The sequence below is a fragment of the Pseudophryne corroboree genome, chromosome 11 (assembly GCF_028390025.1).
Source record: "Pseudophryne corroboree isolate aPseCor3 chromosome 11, aPseCor3.hap2, whole genome shotgun sequence".
In the NCBI taxonomy this organism is placed as follows: Eukaryota; Metazoa; Chordata; class Amphibia; order Anura; family Myobatrachidae; genus Pseudophryne; species Pseudophryne corroboree.
Genome location: NC_086454.1, coordinates 351476839 through 351502996, shown reverse-complemented (window position 1 = coordinate 351502996; position 26158 = coordinate 351476839).

Genomic DNA, 26158 nt, shown 5'->3' with positions numbered 1-26158 from the left:
CGGGTTCTGGGGTTCATCCGTTGCCAGTGCGGTTGCTCGCGGTGCTGTGCGCCCGTGTGGGGACACGGCGTGATCAATGGCACAGGTAATGCAGAGTCTGGGAACTGTGAGTGCGGGGACCAAATGGCCTAAGGCACTGCGGTGTGTCTGCTGTATAGGAGGTGGCCATGTTGGAGACCAAATAGCTAATACTGAGCACTTGTGAAAACACCTGTGAGCAGGTGTAAGCCAATCCCGTGCTTGTGCTGCCTTTAAGTAGGCTGGGATTATGTCACTCTGGGCCAGTGCTTTGTTGTATCAAAGCTGTGCTCTAGCTCTGAACTCTCTCCGTGCATTCCTGTGTGATTCCCGTGGTCCAGATATCGCCTCCGTTCCCAGAGGTCCGTTTGCAGCCTTCACTGCCAAAGATTCACCGGCTCTCCATTGTGCTATCAGTCAATTGCACACCTATTGGAAATACTTGGATTCCCAGTATCCTGCATGAGGTTACCTTGTCTGTCTGCCTTTCATACAAAGTCTGGAGGATTCCAATTCCCTCAGCTGTTCGTTTGTTCAACTCTGCATTTAACCCATTCATCACCTTGCCATCTACTACAGTTTCACAGTGATCTCCGGAACCCGCAAGTAACCCAATTCAGTACTTTTATTTTCTATGTTGTCATTACAAGGATAATTCATCACAGTCTCTCAGTTAACTCTTAAAGCTCCATTGCAAATTCTTACAGTTGATTCTCCATGTCTGCATTAACCAGTTAAACTCAATCTGCAGCTCAGCATCAAAGCTTGTTTATATTTGGACAATTCAACATTTATTCTTCAGCTTGTTTTTGCATATGTTTCCATGAACATTTCTTTCATTTATTTCTGAGTTTTCTCTTGCATATTATTTCTGCCATTCCTGCAATACTTCAGTATAATGATGATTAACAACTAGTTATTTAACCCTTACTGAATTGTTACTTTAATAAATATATGAAACGGAACATCCTTCGTCCTCCCTGTTTTCTTCATACCCCAGCACCTACACCTGTGGTTGGTTCCAGGTTAACGGATTCACAAAAACACCCGGACCTGACAGTACCCTAAAAAAGATACCTCCGTGACATGAAACTCGCATTTTTCCAGTTTGGCATATAGATGATTCTCACGTAACTTTTGAAGAACCTGACGCACCTGGGTAACATGTTGTTCAATAGAGTCAGAATAAATCAGGATGTCGTCTAAGTAAACGACCACGAATTTCCCTAGGAAGTCACGGAGCACATCGTTAATGAGGTCCTGGAAAACTGCTGGAGCGTTAGACAAGCCGAACGGCATCACTAGGTACTCGTAGTGACCCGACTGAGTACTGAAGGCTGTCTTCCACTCATCTCCGGACCTGATTCGGATGAGGTTATACGCTCCTCTTAGATCAATTTTGGAAAAAATCACAGCCGAACGCAGCTGATCAAAGAGGACAGAAATCAGCGGCAGAGGATAAGTATTTTTAACTGAGATTTTATTAAGGGCTCTATAGTCAATGCAAGTTCTGAGCGAGCCATCCTTTTTCTCCACAAAGAAGAAGCCTGCACTTAAAGGAGATTTAGATGGCCTAATAAATCCTTTCCCTAGGCTCTCTTTAACATAGTCATTCATGGCCGCAGTTTCTGGCCCGGATAAAGCATATAACCTTCCCTTTGGCAATGCGGCACCAGGAATTAGCTCAATGGCGCAATCATAAGGCCGATGGGGAGGCAGAATGTCTGCATTGCCCTTGGAGAACACATCAGCAAACTCCTGGTACTCCACGGGAATGAGTTCAGGAATGGCAGCAGCTATTCTGACTGGAAACGAAATACATTCCTTATCACAGAGGGCACCCCATTGAGAAATCTCCCCTGACCGCCAATCAATGGTGGGATTGTGAAAGGCCAGCCAAGGGTGACCCAGAACCACTGGAACTGCTGGGCAATGGGTAAGGAAGAACTCGATTTTTTCAGAATGAAGAGCTCCTACCGTAAGTAGTACAGGGGGTGTACAGAGGGAAATAACCCCATTGGACAGTGGACTCCCATCTAAGCCATGCATGGTGACACACCTACCCAAAGATAACTGAGGAATGCCTAAGGCCTTAGCCCAAGTTAAATCCATAAAGTTTCCTGCGGCTCCACTGTCGACAAAAGCCGACACAGAGGAACTGAGGCTGCCAAAGGAAACCTTAGCTGGGACTAAAAGGGAGTTATTCGAGGAGATAAGCTGCAGACCTAGGTGAACCCCTTCACAATTCACCTGGTCAAGGCGTTTCCCGACTTATTCGGACAATTACGAGCAAAATGTCCCTTACCCCCACAGTACAAACAAAGACCAGAGTTTTGCCTTCTGGCTCTCTCTTCAGGAGACAACCGGGAGAGACCCATCTGCATGGGCTCCTCTATGTCCTCAGGGATGGAATATACACATGGAGATGACCTGACCGATGCTCCTTTTTCAGCCTTCCGCTCTCTGAGACGACGATCAATCTTAATAGAAAGCTCCATGAGTTTATCGAGAGTCTCAGGAGCGGGATACTGGAGGAGACTGTCTTTAATAGATTCTGATAAGCCGAGGTGAAACTGACTGCGCAGGGCTGGGTCATTCCAGCCACAGTCGTTCGACCACCGGCGAAACTCCGTACAATAAACCTCTGCAGGATTCCTACCCTGTCTGAGAGCGCGCAATTGACCTTCAGCGGATGCCTCTCTATCAGGGTCATCATATAACAGTCCTAAAGACCCAAAAAAAGCGTCTACTGACAAAAACACCGGATCATCTGCTTTTAAACCAAATGCCCAAGTCTGGGGATCCCCCTGGAGCAAAGAAATAATAATCCCGACCCGCTGAGATTCAGTACCCGAGGAGATCGGTCTTAAACGAAAATAAAGTTTACAGGATTCTTTAAAATTAAAAAACTCTTTTCTATCACCAGAAAAACGGTCAGGCAAATGCATTTTTGGTTCAGGAACTACCCTCGGGGAAGTTCGTAAAAGATCTTCCTGCGACTTCACCCGAAGGGAAAGATCCTGAACCATCTGAGTAAGTTCTTGAATCTGACTGACTAAGAGCTGACCAGGATTTGGTCCTAACCCTGTTGGATTCATGAGGCCGACAATTTCTTACAAAAACTGAATAAGAAAAAATTAAACTCCGTTTAATTTTAAGTTTTGGTATGACCGGTAATAATGTTATGATTCCAGCACTCCTGACCGGAGGAGATTTTATGACAAGGACCAGAGCGCTGGAATGGAATGCAGGTAACGGGAGCAGGAAAGACTAGTTGCCCCTGGCGCCCTAACTCTATTGTCTCACCCGTGCTATCGGAAATCCCCTGCGAGACTATGGTTTCTTGAGCCCCTGGCAGCCACGTTTGAAGGGCGGATTATGTCTGCCCAACTCCGGTGCCCCCCGGTCTTAGTGAGAGACAAAGGGAAATCCGAGGCAGGATGATAACAAGAGGACCTCTGACTGACAACAGGCCAGGGGCAACAAGCTAACTAACAAAACCTGAAGTATGTGCGGAAACCCGCCAGGGAAAAGGACAACCAAAATCCACTTGTCCAATACTCCTACCCAGCACCGCTGGATACCAGAGTGGACCTGTGGAAGTGGAACCCTCCGCGAAATGCTCCAAAACACAAATAATAAATAATAAAGCGGACAAGCCGCAACACACGGCAAAGCCGCAACTCACGAACACCACTGGATGTTATACGGTGATTAGTCAGGACTCCAGGAATAAGATGACAACTTCCGAGTTCAGGACTTCCGAATACTGGAATGACCGGATACAGCAAGACTGGAACAGACTCTCAGCAAACAGAGACAGCATGCAGGAAGCTATTACCGGCGTCTGTGAGAAGCCCTGAGAGTGCATATGAACAGGAGTCCTCCAATCAGGTGCTGACAGGGCTAATTACCTACATGCCGTGCAGCTGCCTTGCTGCACGGCCAGGAAACAGGTGTAGGTTCATTAAACCCTGGACCCAGCAACGGGGAACGCGGTCCGTCAGTGGCGTCCCCGTTGCTAGGGTCCGTGCGGCTCAGTGCGTCCGGCGTCCAGCGTTGCCAGGGAGCCGGCGGCTGTCCGCGTACGGCGTCCCTGGTTGCTAGGCGCCGGGCCGCACCGACGAGCGGACCCCGGCGCCTAACAAAATGTCTCTTGGTGTGAGGAACGCACGTATCCACCTGCAGAGTTTCACTTGAGACGTTTCTTACATTTCCTGCAGGCTGGTGTGGATAAGGGCTTACGTCTGGGCTCCATTAAGGTCCAGATTTCAGCTCTCTCGATTTTCTTTCAGAAGAAGTTGACAGTGTTGCTAGAGGTTCAGACCTTCTTGCAAGGGGTATTTCACATACAACCTCCATTTGTGCCGCCCACGGCACCCTGGGATTTGAATGTGGAGTTGGAATTTCTACAGTTCTCCTGGTTTGAACCTCTAATGATGGTAGAAGACAAGTACCTCACGTGGAAGACGGTGATGTTACTGGCCCTCGCTTCTGCTAGGCGTGTTTCAGAATTGGGGGCCTATCGTGTAAAAGTCCCTACTTGGTCTTTTACAAGGACGGAGCGGAGCGGAGCTCAGGACTAGGCAGCAGTTCCTGCCGAAGGTTGTCTCTGCGTTCCACTTGAATCAACCAATTGTTGTCCTGTCAAGTTCTGGCACTTCTGCCCCTCCGGAGACATTGGATGCTGTGCGAGCCTTGAAGATTTATATCAAATGGACGGTTCGGATAAGAAAGACGGATTCCTTGTTTGTGTTCTATGATGCACAGAAAAAGGGTTGCCCTGCTTCTAAGCAGTCCATTGCTCGTTGGCTTAAGTTGACTATACAACAGGCCTACAGTATGTGTCAGCAGCCTTACCTAGTCCACGGTCTCTGAAGGCCCACTTTACAAGATCGGTGGGGTCTTCTTGGGCGGCTGCCCGTGGAATCTTGTCCTTGCAACTATGCCGAGCTGCTACCTGGTCGGTGAAGAACACTTTTGTGAAGTTCTAGAAGTTTGATACCCTGGCCAAAGAGGATACCCAGTTTGGGCAGGCGGTACTGCAGACGTCTCCGCAATTTTCCACCCGTTCTGGAAGCTTTGGGACGTCCTCATCGTATTAAGTGAACCCCAGTATCCCTTATGGATGTTAGAAAAAAATAGGATTTTAATTACCTACCGGTAAATCCTTTCTCGTAGTCCATAAGGGATATATTGGGCGCCCGCCTCAGTGCATGACTTGTCTGCAGGTTTTTCTTTGTGAAAGTTTACCTGTTCAGCTGTTGCTGTTTTGTTACCAGCCGTTGCTGGTCGGTTATTGGTGTGCTGGTGTGTAAATCTCACCACTTATTGTTGTTCTGTTCCTTCTCTCAAGTATGTCCTTCTCCTTCGGGCACTATTTACCTATAACTGAGCTTTAGGAGGGGGCATAGAGGGGAGGAGCCAGCACACCCGGTTGAAGAAAGTTAAAGAGCGCCGGCTCCTTTGGACCCCATCTATACCTCATCATATTAAGTGAACCTCAGTATCCCTTATGGACTACGAGAATAAGATTTACCGGTAGGTAATTAAAATCCTATTATATGCCCCTATATGGGCAATAATATATAGGCTCCAATGGCCTTTTTCAGATGTGGATGGAGTGCCGTCCTGCACTGCAAATACTTGGGTATGCGCAGGATCTGGTCTGCGCCTGCATGAACGGGTCCTGTGACACAGGATGCAGGATGGCAGCAGACTGTTAGTGATTGACAGCCTGCTGCCGCTTGGAAGACGGGGAGGCGTGTCGCTGCCGTTTCAGGGGAGGGACGTGGCCAGAATCTCCGTCAGAGGACAGAGATTTCATGGCCTCTTGATAGCTCCAGCGGTGGACAATGGTGACCGAGACGATCCAATACTGCGTCCGAGAACTCAGGGGGTCATTCCGAGTTGATCGCAGCCAGCAACTTTTTGCTGCTCGTGTGATCAACCTGACGCCACCTATGGGGGAGTGTATTTCTGCATAGCAGGGCTGCGATCGCTTGTGCAGCCCTGCCATGCTCAAAAAGTTTCCTGCAAAACAAGACCAGGGTGAGACCTACTTACCCTGTGCGACGGATCCAGCGATGAAGGTCCTGGAATTGACGTCAGACAACCGCCCTCCAAACGCCTGGACACGCCTGCGTTCGGATCTCCACGGTGAGTATCCGCCCCGGAACGCCTCCCCACTGTCAATCTTCTTGCGATCACGCTAGCGATCACTTTCTTCTGGTCGTTGCCCGGCGACGGCTGTCGCTGGGCACCGATGCGCATGCGCATTGCGGGCACTGTGCATGCGCAGTTCCGAACCAATCGCACCGCATCGATGAACCGCAGCGTGCGAACGGGTCGGAATGACCCCCTTAGTTCGGATCAGCAATGTAGCAAAAGGCGCAGCATCAAGAAACACACTCCCGCTCACCAGCATCCAGTGTCGCCGAGAGAGGCGGGGAGCGGGTACCAATTACCGCGGCCCAGTCTCATCTACCTGCAGGTAGAGCACCTAACTTATCACTTTCCACCTGGATCCTCCTGTGCAGCTCACAGCGCCATCTCATGGCGCCAAGCAGTCACAGTTGCAAACACGGAACTGCAGTGCAGACCATTTTTTTTAATACTGGAGGTTGTCTGCGGGCAGGGCCGGATTAAGGGAGGGGCGACAGGGGCGGTTGTCCCAGGGCTCCCACACATTAGGGGCCCTCACATAGTGCTGCTTTGTAGTGCAAAGGTACCCTCTTCGGTGGCTGAGCTGTGCAGCCGGTGAGGAGGTCGTGTGTGTCTAATGGATCTCGCAGGATGGTGCGGCGAAATCCTGTGAGACAGTGGGAGCTGCTGCGGCGCGCTGATACGATCTCGGCTGGTCCAGGTAGAGTGAGGAAGGGTGTGTGTACGTGTATGTCAATTTTAAATACTGGGGCCCCCCACAACTTCATTGCCCCTGGGCACCCACCCCTCTTAATCCGGCCCTGTCTGCAGGATCGTAAGTGCACCGGGAACCAGTGTAGTAAATTCTCTAAATTATTAGCTAGAATCTGATTGGTTGTTCACTTGATAGGTAGAATCTGAATGGTTGCTATCAGCAACAACTCCAATTCTCCTTTTTCGAAAGCTTTGATAAATACCCAATGGCACCCCTTTTACACCTACGAGCACGGGTTGCAGCCGGGAGCCTGACACGGGAGCTGCCCCCTGCTGCGACCCGTGCTCGGTCCCTTTCCCATTAGCAGTCACAACCCGGCATATGCCGGGTTGGTGACGCTTCTACTGACGCGGCAGGGGCGGCGCAGGGAGATCACATGATCTCCCAGCGCCGCCCATCCATACAGTGTAAACGGGAGCCGTGTCGCATCGACACGGCTCCCGTTTACACTACACCCTACCCGGATCATTCCCGTGTCCTACCCAGGTAAATAGCCGGGTAGGATTCACGGGTCACTTGATCCGGGTTTACCCTTTTCCACTTGCCAAAAACACGGGTAAATGTAAATGCGCGCCCCCGTGCATTTACCCGTGTTTTTTGAGCTAGTGGAAAAGGGTAAAGTGATAGGCTGCTTAAGCCAGTTTGGAAAGCGGTTGCATCCACCGTTTGCAGACAACAAGTAAACTTCAATGAATCTCCGTCCTCTACTGACAAGTCAGCAAACTGTTCAACTGTTTTAAAAGCTGAACATCCGTCTGCAAAATCATTCTGAAAATGAACGGTATATACATTCCCAACCATTTTTAAAAGCCGCCATTTATCAGAGAAGAAATTATTAATCCCTAATCAGATTTTTTCGGCGCCGTTCCATCTCGCGTTCTACACTTTTATTTGCAATATGTAGCTTTTAAAAGATGTTCTTCATCCGTCTGCTCGCGATGCTGTATTAATATTGCAGTAATTGAAGAGAAGCGAGTATTTCATCTATGCCCCGTCGCTATTTTAAGGATGTGAAATTCAGATACATGTGCTCTCGCCCCAAAAATGCTTTACGCAGAGAGCTGAGTAAATCATCAGTCTTTTAAAATGTCACCAGATTATTAGATATTGCGCTGTTTAGATATTTAGCATGCTGTTTAAACAGTCACAATGTGCCGTGCCAGCAATCTCCACCGGGAGAGGGAAATTTATTCAGGTTCTCGGGGTACAATTACTCCAAAGCAAATAACATTTGTCTCTGACTGATATTTATAGTGCCTGAGAAATGTAGGAATATGTCACGTTAATGAATCACAAATGGGTCACAATTCCTGGATTGTATTTTATTTTATTTTATTTTTCTTGTAAAAAAGATGTGTCCGGGATTAAAACGGAAGAGTCTGAACTTCTAATGTGAGATATCTGGGAAGTTTTGATGCTAAGTGTTCTACGACCAGAGGCGCTCAGCTATGAAGGAGAATTACAGAGCGCTTTTTGGGGGGTCATTCCGACCCGTTCGCACGCAGCGGTTTGTCGCTGCGGTGCGAACGGGTCTGGAATGCGCATGCGCGGTGGCCGCACTGTGCACGTGCATCGTTGCCCGGCGACAGGGGTCACAGGGTTACGTCGCGCCCAACAAAGAAAGTGGTCGCAGAGTCGACCGCAAGAAGATTAACAGAAAGAAGGCGTTCCTGGGCATCACCAGACCGTTACCTGACGTTTTTGGGGAGTGGTGAATAAAACGCAGGCGTGTCCAGGAGAACGGAGGGCGGATGTCTGACGTCAAAGCCGGCCCCAGCATCGCTGCTATCATTGCACAGGGTAAGTATGTCCAGGGCTACTCTTGTTCTGCTTGAATTTTTTTTAGCTTAGCAGGACTGCACAAGCGATCGCAGCCCTGCTAAGCTAAAATACACTCCCCCATAGGCGTGGACTATTGACCGCAGCAGCAGCAAAAAGTTGCTGGCTGCGATCAACTCGGAATGACCTCCTTTGCCCGGTGGGGCTCATTCAGCGGTGGGCCCAAATCGGGTCTGTGCTGCATCAGTTGCAGCGGATCGAAGAAGATATGCAAATGCCGCGGGAACCATCTTTTGTAAAAAGACGCCCACTGGCAGCTTCTCAGTTCCGCCGCTTGCCCGCTGAAACTGTCTGTCGCAACAGAGACGCGGGGCCAGAAGCACTGTACCCGATGACGCAATGGCTAGCTGCAACACTCCCAAACATGGTTGAAACACGCCTGCAGTTTAGTCGCCATTTCCCGTTACCTCCCCCAAAATTTTGCACGACTACGATCACTCACCCTGACAAGCGGGGGGGGGGGGGGGGGGGGGGGGGCAGCACAGGGCTAGTCCGCCCCACATGTCTGGCCCTCCCCCCGTCGCACGGGTGTGATAGCATCGCACGACGGGAACACTTGTCACCAACGGCGAACCTCCACAGTGAACGGTGTACAATGAATGCCAGCAGTGTTCTGTGTGTGGTCAGCTAGACATTTTTACCTCACAGTTGCGATCTAGTTACCACTGTATTGTGAACATGTCCTGGGCCCGCAAACCGGTACATTTCTGAACTGGATTTTGAGCCAGTTGGACATTTTCGAGGATTGTAATTCTACTAGGTAAGACACTCCGTTGAGTAGAATCAGGGTCAGTAGATAGATACTCAGTGCCCTAATTGACACCTCACCTCAGGGTCACCTCCCCTGGGTGCCTCATCAGTTTTACCTGCGCACAGTGGCCCTCATTCCGAGTTGATCGCTAGCTGCCGTTGTTCGCTGCGTAGCGATCATTTAAAAAAAACAGCAAAACTACGCATGCGTATGAGCCGCAATGCGCACGCGCGGCATACGGGTACAAAGAGCATCATTGTTTTGCACTGCTTCTAGCAACGATTCCATTCGCACAGCCGATCGCAAGGAGATTGACAGGACGAGGTCATTCATGGGTCTCAACTGACCGTTTTCTGGGAGTGTTTGGAAAAACGCAGGCGTGGCCGGGCGTTTGCTGGGCGGGTGTCTGACTTCAATTCCGGGACCTTCGTCGCAGCAATCATCGCACAGAATAAGTAACTACAGGGCTGGTCTTGTTCTGCGCAAAATGCTTTTGTACCCGCTCGGCTGCACAGGCGTTCGCACTCTTGCAAAGTGAAAATACACTCCCCCGTGGGCGGCGACTATGCGTTTGCACGGCTGCTAAAAGTAGCTAGCGAGCGAACAACTCGGAATGAGGGCCTGTGTACATAGCTCTGTTGGTGGCAGGCACGACGTGCGGTGCTGCTCTGTGACATCATTCTGCAGTGCCATCCTGCCGGCTCATCAGTGACACAGTGATGTCAGAGCTCCACGCAGGAAGCACACAGCGCATGTGCACGCATGAACCTTAAAATGGAAGAGGGGGTGTTTTATTTATGTCTCTGGAGTGGCAGGAGCTCAGCAGGGCTACCACAGGGGGAAATAAATAAAATAAAAGCAGTGACGTCACTCATACTGTGTTTTAGGTGTCCTATAAATGTTGGTGCACTAAGCGATGGCCTGAGTTTGTTTAATGGTACGGTGGGGTGTGCATTATACAATGCATAACAGATTGGTGCAGTGTGATGTGCAGAGAACCGTTGTGTCTAAGTTGTGAGACGAAATGTTAAACATGGCTGAGGCAGACGGAATTATGGGTAGTTACCTGCTTTCCTTCAGTTTCTCCAGCGCCCCATCCGGCCACTTAACATAGATTTAGGCATTTTAAACTTTAGAAATGATTTACATTTTTTTTTTTTTATTTGGGATATGTGTGGAGATGTGCCCTGTGTCCCAGGGCACATCACCACAACAGTGTGCAGGGGATCTGTGTCCCCTGCAGAGCGTGAGGGTGGACAGCGCTGGGGCAGCTTGTCTGTCCCCAGCGCTGGGTGTGCGGCAGCGGCGGGTGTCTGGTGCAGGGATCGGATGTTTCCCTGCACCGGGCTGTCGGCGGCGGCGGGTAGCGGCGCAGCGGTGCTTTAAACTTGGCGCCACTTGGGCCGCCAATGAGAAGCGCCGCCGGCGTCTTTTCAAACCCGGCGCCATCCGCGAGCCAATCGCAGATCGCGAGGCGCCGGCCAATCAGAGGCGGGCGCGGCGAGCCAATCGCAGAAGAGCCGGACGGGGAGCAGAGGCGGCGTGGACAAGGAAGAAAACAGCGGCCGTGGGGAGAAGAGCTCTGGTGGCCGCTGAAGAGGCCGGAAGATGTCGGCCTCCTGAAAGAAGATGTCCAGCGGCGGCTGGACTCAGAAGGACGGTGGAGGCGGCGCTGCTGGCCAGGACGGGTCAGCAGCAGAAGAGGGCAGCGGAGATCCTTGGATCAGGTGAGGCCTCAGTGAGGCTACGCTCACCCCCTCCCCTTTTCCTCCCTAGACCTGCAGGGACGGGCAATAGGCCCGGGGGGCACTAGGCCCAATCCATAAGTGACCCTCCTCAAAGGTGGATAAAGGTGGCACTGGGCACTAGGCCCAGTCCACCCCAAGGTGTTTAGGCAGGCAGGCCCGCTCGGCCTGAGCCCCTGAGGAGAGAGTACGGGAGGTGGGTGAGCTGTGCGGCCCCCACTACCGGGTGTTCTGAGTCGGGTACTTAAAGGGACAGCACCGTGGTAGTTGCTTGCACTGTGTATCGTGATGTATGTTACCGTGCGGGGCAAAGTATGAGCTTGTTAAGTGTGTTTAGTTTGTTGCACCACACCCACAGAGCTAGTTTGAGGGCTCTGCCGTTGTAGTTAGTATAGGGGTGTGACACTAGGTTAGAGTTAGGCCCTGCACGGCTGTTTGCTTGTTTGTTTGTTTGTTTGCCTCCTTACAGGGACCTGTAAGAGAAGAAGACGTTCGCAGTGCAGAACTGACGGTGAGTAGCCTCTGTGTACGTTTGTCCCTTGTCTGTCCCCGAGCGCCGGAATAGGGATTGCTCACGGACGTGAGAATCCCCTTCATCACACTACGCGCGAGAGTGTGAGTGTGTGAAATCTGGGTGGCTGAGGCTTTGTGCCAGTGATGACCTTTCACCCAACCGGTGAAGGTCGCCGTCACCCCTGGGGTATCCCCTTTTCCGGTGGAAGAAGGGTTGATACCCCCCTTAAGGTAGACTATTTTTTCCTCAGCTCGTTCGTCTGTCAGCTCCGAGAGGGAATCACCGTGTCCGTATCCGACTGAAGATTGCCAGGTCCGTTGAAGTTTCCGGTACCTGAAGGTGAGAGAGAGCGGCGCCTGGTGAATACCGAAGCTACACCTGCACGGCAGCAGGCACCAGCACACGCACCGCCGCCCTCTTACATATGGAATACTTTAAGGTGGACTGCACAGTGATAATTGCATGTTTGACTCTCTCCTGCCATCTATTGTATGGCGCGTTATTTAGAGGCCACATTGGCATATATAAGATGCTACAAGCACTGTCGGACGAGCCAGTTTCCATGCTCTGTGTAATGCAGCTGAAACTGAAACGTGTCCAATTACTTCATTCCACGGTTCTTTCTTGACCTCACTTCAGCGCATTACCTATTCCGATTGGACATTCCTCCCGGATTCCATGTTAGGAGCCAGCTGTAATATAATAAGTTCAGGTTCACTGAAGCACATGCCTTTACCTCAGCCCTATTATCCATTAAAAAAAATGCCAATTGACATTTTCTTTTCTCATTTTATTCCCGAATGACTACCTTGTCATTTATGACCTGGCTGCTTGATGGGGATTTTGTCTGAAATGACATTAAAATTAATCTGCCATGAATTTATTTGCCATCAATTTAAGATCCAGAGAGCAGCTGAAATCCCTGCAGATTACAGAGGCAGAAAACACCTCATTTAGAAACCAATAAAGTTGGATTTAAAAAAAAAAGAAAGAAAGAGAAGAAGCTCATTCCGCAAAGCCTTTATTAACTATGAGAAATGATGAGGACGGGTAAGGTAACATGCATGACGAACATGGGGGGGTCATTCCGATCTGTTCGAATGCTGCCGTTTTTCACAGCACAGCGATCAGGTCACTACTGCACATGCATATGCACCGCAATGCGCAGGCGCGTCGTACGGGTACAAAGAGGATCGTTGCTGAGCGATGGATTTAACAAAGAATCCATTCGCACAGGCGATCGCAAGGAGATTGACAGAAAGAGGGCGTTTGTGGGTGGCAACTGACCGTTTTCTGGGAGTGGCTTGAAAAACGCAGGCGTGTCCAAGCGTTTGCAGGGCGGGTGTCTGACGTCACTTCCGGGACCAGACAGGCTGAAGTGATCGCAGCGGCTGAGTAGGTTCAGAGCTACTCAGAAACTGCACAAAATGTTTTTGCAGAGCTCGACTGCACAGGCGTTCGCACACTTGCAAAGCGAAAATACACTCCCCTATAGGCGGCGACTAGCTGATCGCAGCGCTGCAAAAAGTAGCTAGCGAACGATCAACTCGGAATGACCCCCATTGTTGGGTTAGGTGGTCTCTACCCTAGTCCATTTAATTGGCAGACATGACCGACCCTTTAATTAAAACCTGTTTTTTTACCAGCTAAACTTCATGTGACCTCCCGTGTCTGTTCTGGGACATAACGTGAGGACCTTCAATGCTTACTGTATACTAAATGGCGTAATCAGTATAATACAATCCAGCCTGAAACCATTTACTTACAGCAGAATCTGTCCAATGAAAAACAAGGACATTCCAGTATGCAGAGTAAGTGGTATAATTTATATGAATACAATATGAATTATTATTATTATCAGCAATCAATCTTCTATCTATGCATTTTACAAATGAGAACGTCTGTTTGTTTGTTTGTCTGATTGTGATAAACTCTGGTACCACTAAACCGATTGCGACGTGGTTTTCACCATTCTGTAGTTTATTTTCCCAGGCAGGTTTTAGGCTAAGTATCATCAATATCGGTCATCGGGGGCTATTGGCGACGCTCTGCAGGGTGGGGTCCTGTGTACTGCTCTCGGCAAGTCAGCAGCGACAGGCATACAGGCCTCAGTAGCAACCAAGCGGTCTTCAGGGGGCTGTGGATGGGCCTCTGTGGGAAGGTGCCTGCTCATTGCAAGTAACCAGCGTCAGGCACCTCAATTGCAACCGAGCAGAACATTGCTGCATGCGGGTACTGTGTACCGCCATAGACTTTCTTGTAGCTAAGCTTGACTTGACGTTAAGCTTCGTTAATTAGTACTTCTTTGGACTAACATCTATAAATGTAGTTCAAAGAGCTATCAATGATTTTTTTAACCGGTTTGTTTTTGTGGGTAACTGACTATCACGACTTCCACCTGAGCTGAGCCAGGTACTGCAGTTAGTTATTATATAAAAATATTCAAAGATGCAAGTCAGCGGTTTAGAAGTCGAGGTCTCATTAAAATGGCTTTGTTTTTTGTTTTTTTTGAGGATGGGCGGGTTTGGAATGAGCGCAAAAGCAGGTTCACAGAACAATCACCTAGCATTGACTGCTAGAGGAGATATCACTACAAGTGTTAGAGAGTGCTGCTTTTATCACCATCAAGGTACTCCATGTAGTAGCTGGAGACACCGTTTTAGCTTACAGGCAATGGCCCTCATTCCGAGATGATCGTAGCTCAATTTAGCACAGCTACGATCATTCACACTGACATGGGGGGGTGGGGGGGGGCCCAGCACAGGGCTATCCCGCCCCGCATGTCAGTGCCGCCCTCCCCCGCAGAAGTGCAAAGGCATCGCACAGCGGCGATGCCTTTGCACTTCCAGAGTAGCTCCCGACCAACGCAGCTTTAGCGTGCTGGCCGGGAGCTACTCATCGCTCCCCGGCCCGCAGCGGCTGCGTATGACGTCACGCAGTTGTTGCGGGCCACTCCCCGCACAGTCCGGCCATGCCTGACCGCGCCCAGGAAACGGCGGCCAAACGCCGCCGTTCTGCCCCCTCCCGCCCAGCGACCGCCTCTGCCTGTCAGAGGTGATCGCGGCCCGGATCGCGACCGCCTCTGCCTGCCAGAGGCGATCGCTGCCCCGCTACGCCCTTCAGCCGTCTGGCATGCGCCTGCGCACTATGGCGCCGGTGCTTGCGCAGTGGGTACCCGTTCGCTCGGCTGCTATAAAAAGCAGCGAGCGAATGGGTCAGAATGACCCCCAATATCCTGGAATCTATGAGAGCTATATCGCCCAGCCAATTCGTCAGAGCAAGTGGCAAAAGAACCGAATAAGCGTTTCGGTAGCGCAATACATATAGCTGACCTTTGAGATAAATGCTTTACATCAATGTTGAGATCAGGTCAGACCTGCACAGACCACAGTTAGTTACTAAAAGGAAATTTGAATCCTTTGGTTCCTATATTTTGATCAGGGCCGAAACTAGGGGGGGGCTAGGGGGGCAGGCGACCTGGGCGCCAGATTGGAGGGGGCGCCGAGACCCCCTAACACCCGCCGCGGCACTTACTTTTAAACCCCCTTCTCCCGAGTGCCCAGCTCGGGGGGCGGGGTTTCGCGGAATGACGCGATTGCGTCGTGACGTCACGGCGCAAACGCGTCATTCCACGAAACCCCGCCGGAGGAGGGAGAAGGGGGAGCCCGGAGCCGCGCAGACGAGGAGGGAGAGGCGGCTGAAGAGCGGCGAGAACCGCTTCAAATGTAAGTCAGCCCCTCTCCCTTCCTCTCTCTCTCTCTCCCTCCACCACCTGCCGCAATGTGTAAAATGGGGACCTGTGCCTGCCGCTATGTGTAAAATGGGGACCTGTGCCTGCCGCTATGTGTAAAATGGGGACCTGTGCCTGCCGCTATGTGTAAAATGGGGACCTGTGCCTGCCGCAATGTGTAAAATGGGGACACTTTTTCCTGCCGCAATGTGTAAAATGGGGACACCTGTCTGCCGCAATGTGTAAAATGGGGAATGGGGACACTTGCCTGTCGTACTGTGTAAAATGGGGACACTTTTTCCTGCCGCTATGTGTAAAATGGGGACACTTGCCAGCGTACTGTGTAAAATGGGGACCTGTGCCTGCCGCTATGTGTAAAATGGGGACCTGTGCCTGCCGCAATGTGTAAAATGGGGACACTTTTTCCTGCCGCAATGTGTAAAATGGGGACACCTGTCTGCCGCAATGTGTAAAATGGGGAATGGGGACACTTGCCTGTCGTACTGTGTAAAATGGGGACACTTTTTCCTGCCGCTATGTGTAAAATGGGGACACTTGCCAGCGTACTGTGTAAAATGGGGACCTGTGCCTGCCGCTATGTGTAAAATGGGGACACGTGCCTGCCGCAATGTGTAAAATGGGGACACTTTTTCCTGCCGCAATGTGTAAAATGGGGACACTTTTTCCTGCCGCAATGTGTAAAATGGGGACACCTGTCTGCCGCAATGTGTAAAATGGGGAATGGGGACACTTGCCTGTCGTACTGTGTAAAATGGGGACACTTTTTCCTGGATATGAAATTTATGTTAGAAAAGGCAGTTTTTCAGGTAAAAAAGTTCTGAAAGAGAGATATATATATCTATATATATATATATACTAGGTGGTTCATCGCGCCCTACGGGCGCTCTTCACACCGTCGCAAGGGGCTACGCCCCCTTAACCCTTGCATGCCTTTCTGGGGTTCAATATTTGTGTTATATGGAGTATCACCTGCATTCCTTTGTTAGTGGTTAAATATTGCACAATGAAAGGGCGTGCGATGGTGAAGGAGGCGCAGCCCCTTGCAACGGCGTGAACAGCACCTGCAGGCCACAATGTACAGAATGTAGCGGGTGCGGGGGGTACTGCGGATGGTGTCTGTAGATGCTGCGGATGGAGGGGGGGCGGAAGTGAAGGTGGGGCCCGGATGGGGAAGGGTTGGGAGGTGCTGCGGGTGGGGGAGGGGCAGAGGAGTGGGGGATGCAGATGGGGGAGGGGTCCGGAGGCACTGCAGGTGGGGGAGGGGCAGGGGTGCCATGGGTGGGGGAGGGGCAGGTGTGGGGATGTTGCAGATGGGTGAAGGGTTCCGGAGGTGCTGTGGGATGGGAAAGGGCGGGAGTGCCACTGGTGGGGTAGGGGTCCGCAGGCGCCATGGGTAGGGGAGGGGCAGGTACGGGTGTTGCGGCAGATGGGGAAGGAGGTCCGGAGGTGCTGCAGGTGGTGGTGGGGCAGGTGCGGGGGTGCCATTGGTGGGGGAGGGGTGGGGGAGGGGTGGGTGAGGGGGGGACCGCGGATGGAGGAGGGTGTCTGCAGATGCTGCGGGTGGAGGGGGGCAGGTGTGGGGGAGACATATAAGGGGGGTGAATGGTGGAGGGGGCCTGGAGATTGCTGGGGGTGGTGAAGGGGCGGAGGAGTGGGAGCCGCAAGTGGTGTAGGGGGTCTGGAGGCACAGCATGTGGGGGAGGGGTGGAGTGCCGCATGTGGTGGAGGGGAAGGTGCGGAGGTGTGGTGCATTGGTAAGAGGTCTGGAGGTGCTGCGGGTACTGTACCTGCCAAAAAGGTAGTTGGAGGGTATGCAGTAACAGGGCCAGGACAGGGGTGACAGGGTCAGAACAGGGTTGACTGGGCCAGGGCAGGGGTGACAGGGTCAGAACAGGGGTGACAGGGTCAGAACAGGGGTGACGGGGCCAGGACAGGGGTGACGGGGCCAGGACATGGGCGACGGGGCCAGGACATGGGCGACGGGTCCAGGACAGAAATGACAGGGACAGGATAGGGGTGACAGGGTCAGTGTAGGGGCGGCAGGACCAGGACAGGGGTGACAGGGCCAGTATAGGGTTGACAGGGCAAGCACAGGGGTGACAGGGCCAGGATAGGGGTAGCAGGGCCAGCATAAGAGTGACAGGGCCAGGATAAGGGTGAAAGGGCCAGGATAAGGGTGAAAGGGCCAGGATAAGGGTGGCAGGCAAGGCCAGGGGTGACAGGGACATGACAGAACACAGGGCACGGGAGAGATTGGTATTAGGGACAGAACAGTGGTGACAGACAGATGTGTCTTACCGGAGTCACTGCTGCTGTTCCACTCCAACCTGTTGGCATCTGCTGCTGGTGGAGACTTGGCATGGCTGACTCTCTTAGGCTGTATTCCTGCTTCCTCTGCCCGTCCGCATCACTCCCCCCCTCCTCAGTCACACACCGCAGACCTCGTGCAGCTGCCGGGCACTGTGGTAAGGTGAGACTGGGAGTGACTGGTTAGACCCCAGGAGATGCTGCGGCTGGAGGGAGGAGGGGGTCATAGCATGCACGTGGCGCGGACCTCACGGCTGCTGGGCACTATGGTAAGGGGACACTGGGAGTGACTGGTTAGCTCCCAGGAGACGCTGATGCTGGAGGGAGGAGGGGGTCAGAGCCTGCAAGCAGCGCGGACTTCTGCAGCGCTACCCGCCGGCTAAAGTGTGTGAAGGAGCTGGGCGCAACTCACTGCGGGTGGCAGCGCTGCAGCTAGCGGTGGGGTCGCAGGGGCTGGAGATAACAGAGGCAGTACGGAAAGTGCACAACGGCTGGTGACCCACAAAACTACAGCTAAGAAGCGTGGAGTGTGCCAGAATGTGACGCTCCTCCCTGCCAGAGAGACCCTGCTGAGTATGCTGATGTGGGGGTCAAGTATGGCATACCCCCTCGCACACCCCCATACCTCCCAAATGTCCCAATTTTCGCGGGACAGTCCCATTTTTTGGGGTCTGTCCCACTGTCCCACCCGCGGGTCGCAGTGTCCTATGGTGGGGGGGGGGGGGGGGGGGCAGTTGGAAAGCTCCTGTACTCGGTGTTCTGCTTAGCAGAGCAACGGTGAATAGTGGAGACAGAGGGAGAGGGGGCATCAGGGGGTACGGATTAAGTGGGGGTTCCAGCAGCAGAGCCGGATTAAGGGGGGGGGGGGGGGGGGGCAGGCGGTACGTACCGTTGGCCCCACAGTTTTAGGGGCCCCCCCGGCTGGAGTAGCTCTGTCCCAGCTCAGAAGCTCCCCCGTCCTGCCAGCAACAGCGGCAGCATTGTGCTACAGTCAGCACACGCTGCTGCGTATTGGCAGGTCTGTGGTGTTGCAGGGAGGCAGCAGTCTCCCTGCTTTCTTCTGCCTGTGCGGGTGTATAGGGGGAGCGACCACCTCCTCTGGTTTTACCTCTAGCTGAGGGGCCAAAATTCCATTTAAAAAAAAAAATCCCGGAATTTGCATAATGGGGCGTGGCCTCGCGGGCCGCGATTAGACCACGCCCCCAACCCACAGCATGCACAGCAATGAGATAGGGCTCCCCTGTCTCAAGTACCCTGTGCCCCCCGGACTCATTATCAGCCCCTGGGGGCATGCCAGCAGCTCACAGAGCGCTGGGCATGCCCCCTCACTGACGAAAACGGGGGCCCTCCCGTGAAGCCACGCCCCCTTTTCGCCGTGTGTGTGTGTGTGTGTGTGTGTGTGTGTGTGAAAGCTGGGAGGTATGCACCCCTGCCTGTGCCATGTCCATACTATCTGCTTCTGCAGCTGCTCCTAGTGTCCTATAGATTTGGCCAGATCTGTGACTCATTTGACTAACTCCGCCCACTGTTGTGACTCCGCCCAGCGTTAGCAAATGAATCACAAGATCACAGATCTGGGCTATTATATAGGAGATATATAATATTTGTATTCATTTATTTTATATTTTTTGTATTTTATTTTATTATTTTTATTTATTTATTGTAAAATATTTATTTATTTTTTGTGTGGGGGGGGGGGGGGGTGTCAAATGACTACCTTGCCCCGGGTGACAAAAATCCTAGTTTCGGCCCTGTTTTGATTAATGATTTTTGGTGGACCCTAAGAAGGTCCCATCAGCCCTGGGTAGGGCTACTTCTACTGGTATTAAATATATTCAGCATTACATGGGATTGAAAATTATTATGGGACACGTGCTAGAATCACTTCATTCGGCGTCTTCCTCTAAGCCTCCAGTTTGGGCCGTAAAGGCTTTCCTTTAGCTTAGAAAAGCATTCTCCTAGCTCCCACTTGATTCACCTGGATCCTACTGTACCCTATTTTCTGGATCTTAATGCCTCTGAGACTGGTGCTGGAACACTCCTTTCACATCATCAAACTGTAGCCTTGTGCCTTCTGTTCCAGGAGGCGTTCCCAACCTGATCAAAAAATTATGGCGGGGCAAGCGACCGCCAAGGTCAGAGAGTGGAGACTGTAGGACCATCATGATCACAAGATGAAGTCACAGCCAATACGGGTCACACAGCAAATGCACCCTCGAAACGCAGGATGTGTGGATGAAAAGAGAAGGGGTCTGCACAAGCTTCAGCTTACTCAGATGGCAGAAGCTGCCAACATCGTGACTGATGGTCGTGATGGTGAGTCTTTGGGTGCAGCACTCGGATTGCAGATGCTGGCAGGAGGCATCTTTTTCCTACAGACGATTCCTGCTGCAATAGCATTTTTGCTAAAGGACACAGAAGAGACATTAGAGGAGGTAAAAAGAATGTAGAAGAGAAGTAATACAATGGAACTGTACTTATAAGTACCATCACAGAAAAGAAGGAAAGCCTTATAGTTAGTGGATGTTTATTGTTCATACTTTCATTATTTAATATTAACATTAGACAAGAGATGCAGAAGGGCACTATTCCAACCTGTGCTGGCCCCACCCCTACCATGTGACATCATGATGTCAGATGAAGGGGCGGGCTGCTGGGACCAAGAAAGTGCTGAGGGCCCAGAACTTCCTACAAATGCCCCTGTGCGACTCTCTAGACTGCAGGATGTCATTCCGCAAGCCTGCAGGGCAAATTCCGGTGTCGGGCCCTGGGGAGGTGCCTGCATCAGACAAATACATTGGGAAAATAGCAAAATAAATACTTAGGGGCTGACTTATGACCATCCGAATCTGAGGATGCTGATGTGATGTGATAAAATCGCATGAATTGCGATTATTGAGAAAATCGCATAGATGTATCAATGATCACATGAGGGGAGGGAGCTTGCGAGAAAGCTCTGCCCCTGAGATGCCTCTCTGCAGACATATCGGGTATTTTTCATAAAAAATACTCCGAGGTGCAGTCATCGCTGCTACCGGGCGCACCCCTTTTCACATTATTTTTGTTAAAAAAAAAAGGTTAATAAATCTGCCCGTTGGTCCCATTGAAACAATTTGTACCTGATTCAGAGTTGCATGCAAATTGTCTGCAGATGTTTCCGTGTTGCATGCTAAGAAACAAATACAGACAGTTAACCTGTAATCAAAGTATGCCACATTTCTGAAAACCACACAATTCTTTCTACAAGCTCATCGCATGCCCTTGGGACCATTAGCCCGTGTTGAACTTGAATGGCCATTTTACTGATGCTTTCTTTATTGGATGGCAGTCACTGATGCTCTCTATTATATGGAGGCCACTGTTGCTTTCTGTATTACATGGCAAATCGCTGATGCTCTCTGTATTCTATGGCCATCACTGATGCGCTCTCTATTGTATATGACCACTGATGCTTTCAGTATTGTATGGCTGTAATGATGTGCTCTGTATTGTATGGCTGTCACTGATGTGCTCTGTATTGTATGGCTGTCACTGATGTGCTCTGTATTGTATGTGGTCACTGATGCTCTCAGTATTGTATGGCAGTCACTGATGCTCTCTGTATTGTTTGGCCATCACTGATGCTCTCTGTATTCTAAGGCCATCACTGATGCTCTCTGTATTCTATGGTGGTCACTGATGCTCTCAGTATTGTATGGCTGCAATGATGTGCTCTGTATTGTATGGCTGTCACTGATGTGCTCTGTATTGTATGTGGTCACTGATGCTCTCAGTATTGTATGGCAGTCACTGATGCTCTCAGTATTGTTTGGCCATCACTGATGCTCTCTGTATTCTACGGCCATCACTGATGCGCTCTGTATTGTATATGATCACTGATGCTCTCAGTATTGTATGGCTGTCACTGATGCTCTCTATATTCTATGGTGGTCACTGATGCTCTCTGTATTCTATCGCTGTCACTGATGCTCTCTGTAGTCTATGGCTGTCACTGATGCTCTCTGTATTCTATGGCTGTCACTGATGCTCTCTGTATTCTATGGCGGTCACTGATGCTCGCTGTATTCTATAGTTGTCATTGATGCTCTCTGTATTCTATGGCTGTCACTGATGCTCTCTGTATTCTATGGCTGTCACTGATGCTCTCTGTATTCTATAGTTGTCATTGATGCTCTGTGTAGTCTATGGCTGTCACTGATGCTCTCTGTAGTCTATGGCTGTCACTGATGCTCTCTGTATTCTATGACTGTCACTGATGCTCTCTGTATTCTATAGTTGTCATTGATGCTCTCTGTAGTCTATGGCTGTCACTGATGCTCTCTGTATTCTATGGCTGTCACTGATGCTCTCTGTATTCTATGGCTGTCACTGATGCTCTCTGTATTCTATGGCTGTCACTGATGCTCTCTGTATTCTATAGTTGTCATTGATGCTCTGTGTAGTCTATGGCTGTCACTGATGCTCTCTGTAGTCTATGGCTGTCACTGATGCTCTCTGTATTCTATGACTGTCACTGATGCTCTCTGTATTCTATAGTTGTCATTGATGCTCTCTGTATTCTATGGCAGTCACTGATGCTCTCTGTATTCTATGGCTGTCACTGATGCTCTCTGTATTCTATGGCTGTCACTGATGCTCTCTGTATTCTATAGTTGTCATTGATGCTCTGTGTAGTCTATGGCTGTCACTGATGCTCTCTGTATTCTATAGTTGTCATTGATGCTCTCTGTAGTCTATGGCTGTCACTGATGCTCTCTGTATTCTATGGCTGTCACTGATGCTCTCTGTATTCTATGGCTGTCACTGATGCTCTCTGTATTCTATGGCTGTCACTGATGCTCTCTGTATTCTATAGTTGTCATTGATGCTCTGTGTAGTCTATGGCTGTCACTGATGCTCTCTGTAGTCTATGGCTGTCACTGATGCTCTCTGTATTCTATGACTGTCACTGATGCTCTCTGTATTCTATAGTTGTCATTGATGCTCTCTGTATTCTATGGCAGTCACTGATGCTCTCTGTATTCTATAGTTGTCATTGATGCTCTCTGTAGACTATGGCTGTCACTGATGCTCTCTGTAGACTATGGCTGTCACTGATGCTCTCTATATTCTATGGTGGTCACTGATGCTCTCTGTATTCTATGGCTGTCACTGATGCTCTCTGTATTCTATAGTTGTCATTGATGCTCTCTGTAGTTTATGGCTGTCACTGATGCTCTCTGTATTCTATGGCTGTCACTGATGCTCTCTGTATTCTATGGCGGTCACTGATGCTCTCTGTATTCTATAGTTGTCATTGATGCTCTCTGTAGACTATGGCCGTCACTGATGCTCTCTGTAGACTATGGCTGTCACTGATGCTCTCTGTATTCTATAGTTGTCACTGATGCTCTCTGTAGACTATGGCTGTCACTGATGCTCTCTGTATTCTATAGTTGTCATTGATGCTCTCTGTAGTCTATGGCTATCACTGATGCTCTCTGTAGTCTATGACTGTCACTGATGCTCACTGCATTGTATGTGTCACTGATTCTCTGAGATGCTCTCTGTATTCTATGGCGATTACCGCAATGTTCTGTGGTGGGGAAAGCAGTGTAGTACAGCCAGCAATACTTACCTTTACAGACTTGAGACAGAAAAGTGAAGACACCGCAGAACCACAGAATACATGCAGCAGACGCTAGCACCTTAATGTAATGGCCTTTGCTTTAATCTTAGCGCATCGGCCAAGAGAAGATGGGTCACCGTAGGGCCACCAGTGAACGACAGTCTAACATGTAGACATTTCATCACTATCTACATTATGACCGTCAACATTTCATACTACACACAATTAAAGGGGATATTCAATTAGGGCCATTTTTTCACATAGGCAAAAAAACTGCACCTTTCGCTATTTTTAGGTTGAATTCACCCTATTCAATTGGAGGGCCTTTTTTCCCTAGTTAAAAAATGCGGCAGGGGCAGAAAACATGTGGATCGTGAATTCACATGTTTTCTGATGAAAACGAGGGCCATTTTCACAGATTTTGAGGCATTTTTGCCAATGCCTTTTCGCTTTAAAAAAAAAGTGAAACGGCATCGGCGAAAATGCCTTAAAAATGGGCTAAAACGTCCCGCAATTGAATAGGCAAGGGGGAGAATTCAATAGCACCAAAATCATCAGAGCTAATTGACTACCCCCTATAATCAATGTTTTCTAATGTGAAACAATATATCGGGAAACAGAACCATAATGCCTCTAATGTCTGAACAGGAATTTTCTAATATTATACTGAGATCACGGGTTCAATCTCTACCAAAGTTCAATCTGTGTGGAGTTTGCATGTACCTGCAAACTTTGCGTGGGTTACCTACGTGGCTTCCGCCCACACTTCATATACATACTGGTAGGTCAACTGGCTTCTGACAAAATGGACCCATAGATTGTGTTTGTGTGTGTTTGTTGCAGGGAATTTAGAATGTAAGCTCCACTGGGGCAGGGACTGTGAATCACTGACAATTGTGAGCTGTTTGTGTGGGTCAACATTTACAGTACCTTCTGTTTGTGTTATTGTATGTCATTTGTTTGTGTCATGTGTCCAAAGCTTCGTAGCGTGTCAAAGCTAAAACACTTTCATGTACGTAAGCGTATTATTAATTGAAGACATGGAAATTCAGATGCAACTCTATTCTTAGGCACATTCGGCATCTTTACTGTCACCTGTAAACGTGGCCAATGTTCTCAGGAGCCTCTGTGCCTTCCATGCCACAGATTATTACGATTTGCCCCCAATATTCACGAGAATGCAGTTTACATCATTAGATATACTTCAGATTCAGAAGTTGCTTACTGCTGCTGCCATATTTGTTACAAATCTGTGACACATGACTGTCACTAACTTGAATCATTAAATATTACTCTATATTATACTACAGCTGATTATTTAATATCCATGCTGTGTAAAACTTTTCTATCTTTTGAGGGTGGGCTTGAAAGCATTACTGCCCTGTTGTGTGGCAAGAGGAGGAAGAGGAAGAGGCAGATATATGCAAAGTTGCTACTAGTCCACCCTCAGGAAACAGAACATTTATACATTACTAGTTACCAGCCTGGCAAAAATGATGGAACAACATATTCATATCAGCGCCCTGGAGGCTGTGCGTGCCTGAACGGAGCAACAATTGAATTGGCGCAAAACCCTTTAATCCCCCCATAGAGGTGAGGAGGAGCACTAATGTTTTATAATATAGGATAGGTAATGTTAGATACACTCTGCCAGTGGACATATATAACAAACACGACACATACTGTAAGTTGACCAATTATTTAAAGCTGTCTAGAAACACAGAATAATTCTGCTCCTTGTAATTTAACGAGGTCTGGGTACTTAAGTTTAAAATGCGCTTTTTGTCTTTGAGAATTCTCATCATTACCATTTTAATGTTGAAAAGCAAATTCAGCCCCATCACATTGCCTCCGATCTGCGTTATTATAGTTATGCTTATAATCAATGAAACCCAAATTGCTAAATGGAACATCTGCTTTTCCAATAACTCTGTGTGCTGTAAGTAGAGGAAATGGCGGTGATTAGTGTATCATCGCTTACAGAGCTAGCTCCGAGGTGACAGAGGGAGCACAGAGCAAGAAGACAAGATGTGAAACTTCAAATGAATGAGGAAATAATAGCTAGACTTGGCATCTGCAGCTAATGCGTTGTTAAACTGCGCGCTACTGCCATCGATTCACACTGATGGTAAAAATAAATGATTTTTAGCAGGAAAAATGTGCTAAATGATTGTTACGTGCCAGATTACATGTTAGGATTTGCATGGAAAAGCACCTTATTAATATATAAGCTATTTTCTAACATGAAGATATAACACAGCAATAGATGAAAATGTGATTTAATACTTACGGGCATATTTATTACCAATTGTTTTACTAAAATAATGTGAGTTTTCACAGCTTTTTCACATTATTTTAGTATCACCTGAATCATACTTGCCTACTTTAAATATCTCCCCTCCGGGAGAAGCCCAGAAAGGAGACGCTGCAGGAGACTTTGGGGGGCGGGGCCGGGCTGTGACATCATCAAGCCCCACCCCCACACCGGAAAACGACGCGATTTGCGGGTCCACGGGAAGGGGGTGGGGCTAAATAAACACAATTTGCGTCATTTTAACCCCCTCCCCACCCCAAGGACCTGCGAAGATGGGAGAGTATCTTTCCGTGCTGCCCGCATCACTAGCAGGATGCGGGAGACCTGCCTACTCTTCCGGGGGTACGGGGGGCTACCCAAAAAACCGGGAGCCTCCCGCAACTTCCGGGAGA